Raw genomic sequence first — 10,044 nt, forward strand, 5'->3', positions numbered from 1 at the left:
TCAATTTCTTTCCTGAGTATTTTATAGTTTTCTGAGTACAGATCCTTTGCCTCTTTGGTTAAATTTATTCCTAGGTATCTTATGGTTTTGGGTGCAATTGTAAATGGGATCGACTCCTTAATTTGTCTCTCTTCTGTCTTGTTGGTGGTGTATAGGATTGCCACTGATTTCTGTGCATTGATTTTATATCCTGCCACTTGACTGAATTCCTGTATGAGTTCTAGCAGTTTTGGGGTGGAGTCTTTTGGATTTTCCACATAAAGTATCATATCATCTGCAAAGAGTGAGAGTTTGATTTCCTCCTTGCCGATTTGGATGCCTTTGATTTCTTTTTGTTGTCTGATTGCTGTGGCTAGGACTTCTAATACTATGTTGAATATCAGTGGTGATAGTGGACGTCCCTGCCGCGTTCCTGACCTTAGGGGAAAACCTCTCAGCTTTTCCCCATTGAGAATGATATTCGCTGTCGGTTTTTCATAGATGGCTTTTACGATACTGAGGTATGTACCCTCTATCCCTATACTCTGAAGAGTTTTGATCAAGAAAGGATGCTGTACTTTGTCAAATGCTTTTTCTGCATCTATTGAGAGGATTATATGATTCTTGTTCTTTCTTTTGTTAATGTATTGTATCACGTTGATTTTGCGGGTGTTGAACCAACCTTGCAGCCCAGGGATAAATCCCACTTGGTCATGGTGAGTAATCCTTTTAATGTACTGTTGGATCCTATTGGCTAGTATTTTGGTGAGAATTTTTGCATCCATGTTCATCAAGGATATTGGTCTGTAATTATCCTTTTTGATGGGGGTCTTTGTCTGGTTTTGGGATCAAGGTAATGGTGGCCTCATAAAATGACTTTGGAAGTTTTCCTTCCATTTCTATTTTTTGGAACAGTTTCAGGAGAATAGCTATTAATTCTTCTTGAAATGTTTGGTAGAATTCCCCTGGGAGGCCATCTGGCCCTGGGCTTTTGTTTGTTGGGAGATTTTTGATGACTGCTTCAATTTCCTTAGTGGTTATAGGTCTGTTCAGGTTTTCTATTTCTTCCTGGTTCAATTTTGGTTGTTGATATATCTCTAGGAATGCACCCATTTCTTCCAGGTTCTCTAATTTGCTGGCATAGAGTTGCTCATAATATGTTCTTATAATTGTTTGTATTTCTTTGGTGTTAGTTGTGATCTCTCCTCTTTCATTCATGATTTTGTTGATTTGGGTCATTTCTCATTTCTTTTTGATAAGTCTGGCCAGGGGTTTATCAATCTTGTTAATTCTTTCAAAGAACCAGCTCCTAGTTTCGTTGATCTCTTCTACTGTTCTTTTGGTTTCTAGTTCATTGATTTCTGCTCTGATCTTTATTATTTCTCTTCTCCTGCTGGGCTTAGGCTTTATTTGCTTTTTTTCTCTAGCTCCTTTAGGTGTAGGGTTAGTCTGTATATTTGAGACCTTTCTTGTTTCTTGAGAAAGGCTTGTATTGCTATAGACTTTCCTCTCAGGACTGCCTTTGCTGTATCCCAAAGATTTTGAACAGTTGTGTTTTCATTTTCATTGGTTTCCCTGAATTTTTTAAATTCTTCTTTAATTTCCTGGTTGACCCATTCATTCTTTTAGTAGGATGCTCTTTAGCCTCCATGTATTTGAGTTCTTTCCGACTTTCCTTTTGTGATTGAGTTCTAGTTTCAAAGCATTGTGGTCTGAAAATATGCAGGGACTAATCCTAATCTTTTGGTACCGGTTGAGACCTGACTTGTGACCTAGGATGTGATCTATTCTGGAGAAGGTTCCATGGGCACTCGAGAAGAATGTGTATTCCGTTGCTTTGGGATGGAATGTTCTGAATATGTCTGTGAAGTCCATTTGGTCCAGTGTGTCATTTAAAGTCTTTATTTCCTTGTTGATTTTTTGCTTAGATGATCTGTCCATTTCAGTCAGGGGGGTGTTAAAGTCCCCCACTATTATTGTATTGTTGTCAATGTGTTTCTTTGCTTTTGTTATTAATTGCCTTATATAATTGGCTGCTCCCATTAGGGGCATAGATATTTACAGTTGTTACATCTTCTTGTTGCATAGACCCTTTAAGTAGGATATAGTGGCCTTCCTCATCTCTTATTACAGTCTTTGGTTTAAAATCTAATTTGTCTGATATAAGGATTGCCACCCCAGCTTTCTTTTGGTGTCCATTAGCATGCCAAATGGTTTTCCACCCCCTCACTTTCAATGTGGGGGTGTGTTTGGGTCTAAAATGAGTCTCTTGCAGACAGCATATTGATGGGTCTTGTTTTTTAATCTATTCTGATAGCCTATGTCTTTTGATTAGACATTTAGCCCATTTACATTCAGGGTAACTATTGAAAGATATGAATTTAGTGCCATTGTATTGCCTGTAAGGTGACTGTTACTGTATATTGTCTGTGTTCCTTTCTGGTCTATGTTGCTTTTAGGCTCTCTCTTTGCTTAGAGGACCCCTTTCAATATTTCTTGTAGGTCTGGTTTTGTTTTTGCAAATTCCTTTAGTCTTTGTTTGTCCTGGAAGCTTTTAATGACAAATACTTTTTGAACACCTGCAACAGGTTGGTACTGGGCGATGGAAATTTAGTAGCCAAAATAGAAAAACATCCTGCTGTCATACAGCTTATATTCTAATAGAGGAAGAAAGGCAATAAATGCAATAAATAGATAAATATATAGTATGTTAGAAGGGAATAAGTGATATGAAAAAAACGGTTCAGGGTATAAAGGCTTGGGAGTGCTGAGTGTCAAATCAAAGTAAATATGGACTTAGATAAAGAGAGACTTTATTTAAAAAGACTATTCCAACAGGCAGAATGTTCTGACCCCAGAACTCTGCGAGTATCTCAAAATTAAACAAAAATAAAAGGCTTTTTTTTTTTATAGGGTGGGGTGGGCAGAACTAGCAAGAAGTCTGTAGGGGAGTAGGGCAAGTGGTTGGGGTGGGCAAGTGGCATCTTTGAGGCATTTTCACAGTGAAATTTTTTTTTCTTTTTTATGGTTAGCAGATTCTCAGAATGAGCTGTTTAGGGGCGGATGTTCTGCACTGTAGTGGTTTAATGTTTGCCTAAATGTTTAGGCAAGCCAGTGTTTAGGACAAGCCAATGTTTAGGGGCCTGTGTGGAGGAGAGGAGGCCAACTCAAGTTTGTTTGGTCAAGCAAAGTTCAGTGGATATGCCATGGGCAATTGTGTGCACTTGGTCATAGGGAAGAGCATTTATGTAGAATGTCAACTAAGGTGGTCAAGGGTAGGCTCCTTGGCATATTGTCAGAGTTGAAGTACGTGAAGAAGCAAAGGCTTCAGAGCAATGTCCGAACCAATAGCTGATATTGAGAGACCATTTCTGGGGGAGGGAAGGATAGCACAAGGCACTGAGGTAGGAGTATTGCTGTTGTGTTTGAAAAATAGCACAACGGATTATATTTTCCAAAGATTGCCTCCATCATTTCTTGAATTCCATATGCTTTTTTGCAATGCAATCTTGCCACATTCCCATGAATGGGGAGAGTTTATTTCTTGGTGTCCTTAAATCCTGCCAGGCTCTGTGACTGCTAACACCAATAGAATATAGCAGAAGCGTGACCGTGCCAGTTTCTAGGTGTGGCCCTTTCTTAACTGGCCGGAAACATCTACTTCCCGGTTCCTGGCACACTTGGTCTTGGGACAGTGTCTCCCAGAACATGGACTCCCCTGGTGCCACACTGTCAGAAGGCCGAGGTACACAGAGAGGCGATAGGGAGGCGCTCTGGTTTGCAGTCCCAGCTAAGACCCAGGCATCAACTGTGAGTCATGAGAATGAGTCATCTTGGGTGCCCAGCTTTTTGAGCCAGTAGATCACTTCAGATCTGGCTTACTGTCATCTGCATCCACACAAGAAACCTTAAGCAAGAATGCCCAGCTGAAGTCAATCAACTTACAGAGCAACCCAGAGATAGCAAATTGTATTAAGCCACTTAATTGGGGGGTAGTTTGTTATGGGACAATAGATGCCTGAGATGAATAACAAGAAGGACATTGTTGAGAGAGGGGAGTGGGCCACCGGGGGATGAAGTCAGAAAGGTACATGGGAAGTCCAGTTGGATATTCCCTCATAAAAACTTTTGAGTTTTGCTCCGAGTGAAGTGGAGGGCTGGTGCATGGTTGTGAAAGCACAGTGACAAGATCTGAGTAACATTCTGAAAGGATCTCCCTGGCTGCTGTGTGTGGAATCAACCGCAACCACTGTTGTAACATTCCAGGCAAACAATGATGGCGGCTCAGGTCATTGGAGGAGGGATGGGAGGTGAGCAGTTGTTGGCATCTGTATGTATTTTGGAGGTAGAGCACAAAAGTGTTTCCTGATGGATTGGGATGTGAGAGAATGAAAGTGTCAAGAATGCCTGCAATACTGGAAGAACGACGTTCCTGTTCTTAGATGAGGAATGCCACTGGAGGAGTGGGCAGAAGGAGGAAGACTACGAGCTCAGCTCAGGATATATTCCATCTGGACCTCGGGATGGACGTCCCCGTGGAAATACAGGGTAGGCCATAGGACATTATAGTTATATATATATATATAGTTCACTAACACCGAGTTATAGTGAAGGTGTTAGGGCTGGAGTTGTACATATAGGAGTTCTCAGCACATGGGTGCTTTGAAGCCATGAACTAATGAGATAGGGAGTGAGTGTAGGGAAGGGAAGGGAAGGGAAGGGACCAGAGGCTGAGCCCTGAGGCATTGCAAGGTCAAGAGGCTGGGACAGGACAAAGGGACAGACAATCAGGCTGAGAAGGAGCAGGCAGTGACATAGGAGGAAAACCAAGGAAGTAGATGTCCTCAAGTCTGGCGAAGGAGGTGTTTCCAGTCGGAAGGAGCCAGCAGCTGGCTCAATGCTGCTGCTATGTCAAGTAAGGGGAGACCTGAGAATCGCCCTCTGTGTTTGGCAATGCCGTCTCAGCAAATGATCTCACTTTCTCTCTGCTTCTCCCCGTACACAACACAATAGTTATTGAGTGTTTATTGTATGTCAAGTATGTCTTAGACTTGGGGATATTAAGGTAAGTTAAATGTTCCCTTAAGGAGTTTACAACCATCTAATTGATTAAAAAATATTTACTACATAATTACTATGTGTAAGTGACATTACTATGCTAAATACTATGAAGGATGTAAATGTTGAATAGGATACATGTTTAACCTAATTGGAAATCTAGACAGAAACACACAGACTGGGACATTGCAGTACAAGTAAAGCCCATAGAAAATGTCCTAATAAAGTGTAAGTTTTCAGTAAATGGTGGCGTATATTTTATGATGGAGGGATAGGTTGCCTAAGTTGGAAAAATCTGGAAAAGCTTCATGAAGGCACATGAATAGAAAAATTCAGAGGCGAGCACGTGGCATGGGCATTGGAGGTCAGTTAATAGGCAACTGCGGAGAAGTCAGAAAATGAATAAAAAACTAAGGGTGACACCGTGGATGAACCTGGAAGACATTATTCTAAGTGAAGTTAGCCAGTCACAGAAGGACAAATACTGTGTGATTCCACTTTCAGAAAGAACCTAAAATAGTCAAACTTGTAGAAGAATGGTGGCCACCAGCAGCTGGGGAAAGGAAATAGGGAGTTGCTATTTAACGGGCATCGAGTTTCCATTACACTAGATGAGTTAAGTTCTAAACATCTGCTGCACAATCTTGTGCCTACCGTTAACAATACTGTATTGTACACCTAAGAATGTGTTAAAAGAGTAAATTTCATTCTGAATGTTCTACAACTTAAAAAACATCAGAAAGGGGTGCCCAGGTGGCTCAGTTAGGCTTCTGACTCTTGATTTCGGCTCAGGTCATGGTCTTGGGGTCACGGGCTCGAGCCCCGTGCCCGGCTCTGCACTTAGGGTGGATTCTGATTGAGATTTTCTCCCTCTCGCTCTGCCTCTGCCCCTGCTCATGTGTGCATGCTCTCTCTCTAAAATAAATAAATAAAATCTTTAAAAAAATAATTATGAATTGAAAAAAGTAAGTGGAAATACCTCAAGAAAAATTGGGGTCATTGTTCATGACTTTGGGTTCTGACCTTTTTCTGTGCTATGGCAGGGTTGGGGGTCTGGCGGATGAGGAAGTTTTGGACCAGTAGGTGCATCATAAATTTCTGTTTTAGGGTCATTGATCTGGTGGTGAAAGTTAGGATGGGGTGTAGCTGAGGGATGACAGGATTCAGACCTAGTTTCACTGAAATGGACTGCTACTTAGAATAATACAGGTATTTTAAAAAGTCTTTTCAACCTTGTGGAGAATTTCCCTCTTTATAGATGTGTGTGTTCTTATGCATTTAGGATGGGGTGTGTGTGCGTGTGTGTGGTGTATGTGTGGAGGGTGTGTGTGTGTGTGTGTGTGTGTGTGTGTCAGATGAACATCTATTTCCTAAAGTGTTCCTTCCTATGTATTCAGTTTTTGCTGCCAGCAATGGGCTCCCTTTCTTTCACATTCTAGCTATCACTAGTGCTTAAGAGTTTAATTGCAATGCTTGGGGTTTCCTTCTATGCTACAGCAAAAAGAGCTTAGTTTGTCTTTGGATTTATTTTTCTCTTGAGTTCTAGTTATGCAATTATCTCACCCATAAACTCTGATATTTCAAAACTTCTGGTTTGATTCTCACTCCGCTTTTATAAAATGTAAAGTCTGAGCATGGTGCCCAGCGCATATGATCTCCAAAATAACCATCCATTCTTATATTCCTTTTCTCTCTCTTTGTTTTTCAGATGTGTGGAAACATTGTCCGGTAAATATGTCAGACTTAGGTGCTTTTATTTTTAAGTTGCTGTAAACATTTTATGTTGTTTTAAATATCTTGATTTTGTCTTATGTCTTAAAAATCTTTTTCTTCCCATTTTTATTCATTTAAAAACATTTACCAAGCATTTCTTATGTGGGAAACCAGAATCTGAACATAACCTACCACCCATCCCCATGAAGGTCTCAGTCTAGTAGGGGAGTCAGACACAGAATTAAATCACTGTAGATACAGTAAAATAATAGATCTTATACAGGTACAAGAAAATTACTAGATTTCTCATTTCTTATTCCAAATTTTATTGTTACATTTTTCAGTTTTTTATACAATGGCTAAATTCAAATATATAAACTCTATGATTTTTTTCCAAAGCACTATTAATATTGCTATCATCTTATTATATAAATTTGATCTTTTCATTGTTTTAGTCATGGTTTCATTTTTTTTTACTTTTAATTTTTTTGTTACTCATGATTTTGTGTTGTTATCTTCCTTTCCCCTTTTTATGGCTTTTAAATATTTACTTATTTAATACATATTTGAGGGTAAGTTTTTATGTTAGTTAGTGGTAGTAATAACATGACTTACTACATTTTTGCTGGCTAATTACTCTTTTGGCACTATTAACTATACTTTGAATGCATGTCTTCATTTTGATACTATTAAACACATCTTTGTAGGTTTATGAGCCAAGGGCAGGCCACCCCAAAATGTGCCACTTTGCTATATTGGTTATTTTGCATTAAACTTACTTAAGAGTCAGCTGGTGTAAGAAGGACACTCTGCCGCACACTTTGTCCCCTCGAAAGCAGGAAATAAATCTCCCATGAAAAAGGTGTCCTCTCTGAACCAGGAAGTAAAGAGGCATCCTGATCACCAGAGATGGGAAATTTAGTGCAGAGAAGGCTGAATAAACTTTTGTTACTTTTTATTAATTTACTACCCCAGCCCAAATTCTGTTTACAATTCCTCACTAATTAAAGCTCCCAAAGTTAAGTTTTCTTTGTTCTGTCAATTCCTTATAGATTTATTGCCTATTTGTCTAAAAAGTATAAAAACTACCTGCCTTGGTCATTTCTTTAGGTCTCAGTTTCAATAATGGATCTCCATGGGCACATAATAAAACTGGGTGTTTTTTTTTTCCTCCTGTTAATCTGTCTCATGTTAATTTAAGCTTTAGTCCAGCTGGAAGAGCTTGAAGGACAGAGGAGGGATTTTTCCTCCTCTACAGAGGCTGCCATTGTGTTTTATTTTGAAATTTAGAAGAGGCTCTTTTTAACAGAAACCACAAGGATGCTTACAGTAAAAGGTATATATCAGACACATTTTGGATTTTCTCTTTTATCCTACAAGTTTACTGTTCCTGTTCCCAGAGTTTTCTTTTCACGTATTTATATTATGTGCTTTTAAACTCTTCCTCTTTTAAACTCATTTGGAAGATAACTCTAGCTCATCTCATTTTCCTTCCATTTTAAAATATTAACATGAGTTTTTAGAACTCTATTTTCCCTCCTATTTTTTTCCCCCTGTTTTTAAATTAGCATACTATTTCTCTACTCTCTGAGAAACCACTTCTCCACTCTCTGAGGCAGCCTTCTGGCCTAAACCTCTGTCAGTAGACCTTGTTGATTTTAACTAAAGTGGCTGCAAGTGCCCTTGGGGGCCTCCAACCCTCCCCACAGACCCAGGGGCTACAGATCACTGGAAGGTGGGGCTCAGCCAGTGATCGTTTAATCTCTTCCAACTGTTCCACCTCCCACTTGGAGGACACGCTAGCATCCCTTCTATCCCCAGGTCCTTTTCAACATCAGTGTCCTCTGCAGCTTTGAACTCAACATTCCAGCTCACAGTGTGTACATAAAGGAATTTTGCAGAAAACACTGCCCAGCAGTGAAGGGTAGCGAGGTGAGAAAAGAAAAGGCTTTCTTTGCTACTAGAAGGAGGGTCAGTCTAGAAGTGAAATGGCGCTGACATTCAGCAATTAGCAGAGACCTGATGTGTTCGAGGTCCTATGGGTCCAGAGACAAGTGGACCGAGCAGCAGGGCTATGTGTTGGGGGAGGGGGGGGGCAGGCACATGCTCTCTAAGGCCAGTGAACTGTTGTTATCAGTTCTCTGAGACGTGACTTGGAGGGTTAACCCTTGTGTCTTCTCAGAAAATCTGACAAAGAAGGCAATACATCTGAGAAAGTACATTTTGTACTTTTTGTGGTTTGGAGCAAAGCAGGATATATTGGAGGGGAGGGTGGTATAAACTTGAGACTTTCGGCTCGGTTTTTGCAGGAAGACCTTAGCTCTTCACACTCCTGAGCACCTCCAGTACCCCCATACATGGCTGAGAGTCGGCTCTGCCCTCCAGAGACAGCAAACCCCCTCCCTAGAATGAATGCCACCAAATAAGGGTGCAAATCATAGAAACCGCTTTAACTCCCCAAAAAGCCAGAAAGAGTCCCTGTATATTCACTGCCCATGAGCCTCGAAGTTAAAGGGAGAGGTTGTCTTGTGGTGTCTGTGAGTGATTGAATGAAGCCCAGGACAACGTTTTGAAGAACTGTGTGGAGAGGTGAGAAAAATAATATCAGCACCGTTGGTGTAAATGGACAAACTACGGGCCTCGTGCTGCCCCCCGGAATTCTGAGGGTGCACCTCGCTTCTTACAGTTCTAGCTTATATAGCTGCTCAACAGGATGGCCACATTCCCCTTTCGCTCAGCTTACCCACCTCCTCTCATTTCTCCCACGGTGCGAGGGAACAATGACAATTCACAATTCACGGAAAGGTGAAAGTGGGGGTCTGTACAACCACAGAGAGGGGAGGAATCCATAGTGTCCCCTCGACCAATGGAACTTTATTCCCTGCTTCTCAGGCTACCTGTGGAAAAGGGACAGTTCTGTTTTTTAAGTTTCTAATCCATCACAGCCTGATTCTTTTATAAAATATAAAAATGAATTACTGGAAAAATTAAAGGGCATAATTAGATTCAACAGGCATGAAATGTCTCTGCCAGACTTAATCTCAATTGCAGTACTCGGCTTGTCACAGATGGGTGATAAACGGTTCGCTGACTTGCTCTGGGTTGTGGACAGCCTTGGAGTACCACTTTCCAAAGTTAAACATCCCGAGAGAGTACTGTGATTACCATTTTTAAACACACATTTATTGAAATCTCTCCACACTTCTCTCTCTTTCCATCTTTCTTTCCTTCCCTTCCCTTCCCTTCCCTTCCCTTCCCTTCCCTTCCCTCCCCTTCCCTTCCCTTCCCTCCCCT

At 40.8% G+C, this 10,044-nt stretch overlaps 1 long non-coding RNA gene across 11 annotated transcripts in view; it reads left to right on the top strand.

The window, feature by feature from the left end:
• LOC112823385 (uncharacterized) overlaps positions 1–10,044 on the top strand; it is a 229,542-nt gene that overhangs the window by 183,459 nt on the left and 36,039 nt on the right. For 6 of the 11 annotated variants that reach the window (XR_012378337.1, XR_012378326.1, XR_012378334.1 and 3 more), the window contains exons 1-4: positions 6,174–6,246; positions 6,746–6,765; positions 7,952–8,086; positions 9,060–9,339. The exons of 1 other annotated variant lie outside the window; for it this stretch is intronic. This is a non-coding gene — a long non-coding RNA (uncharacterized lncRNA). Of the gene's footprint in view, positions 1–6,160; positions 6,247–6,745; positions 6,785–7,951; positions 8,087–9,059; positions 9,340–10,044 lie in introns of those variants that run through there. 4 more of the 11 variants (XR_012378327.1, XR_012378329.1, XR_012378331.1 and 1 more) reach the window with 4 other exon arrangements.

Source organism: Callorhinus ursinus, unplaced genomic scaffold (assembly GCF_003265705.2).
Source record: "Callorhinus ursinus isolate GAN/ISIS: 27379988/994484 unplaced genomic scaffold, GSC_fseal_2.0 scaffold5, whole genome shotgun sequence".
Taxonomy (NCBI): Eukaryota; Metazoa; Chordata; class Mammalia; order Carnivora; family Otariidae; genus Callorhinus; species Callorhinus ursinus.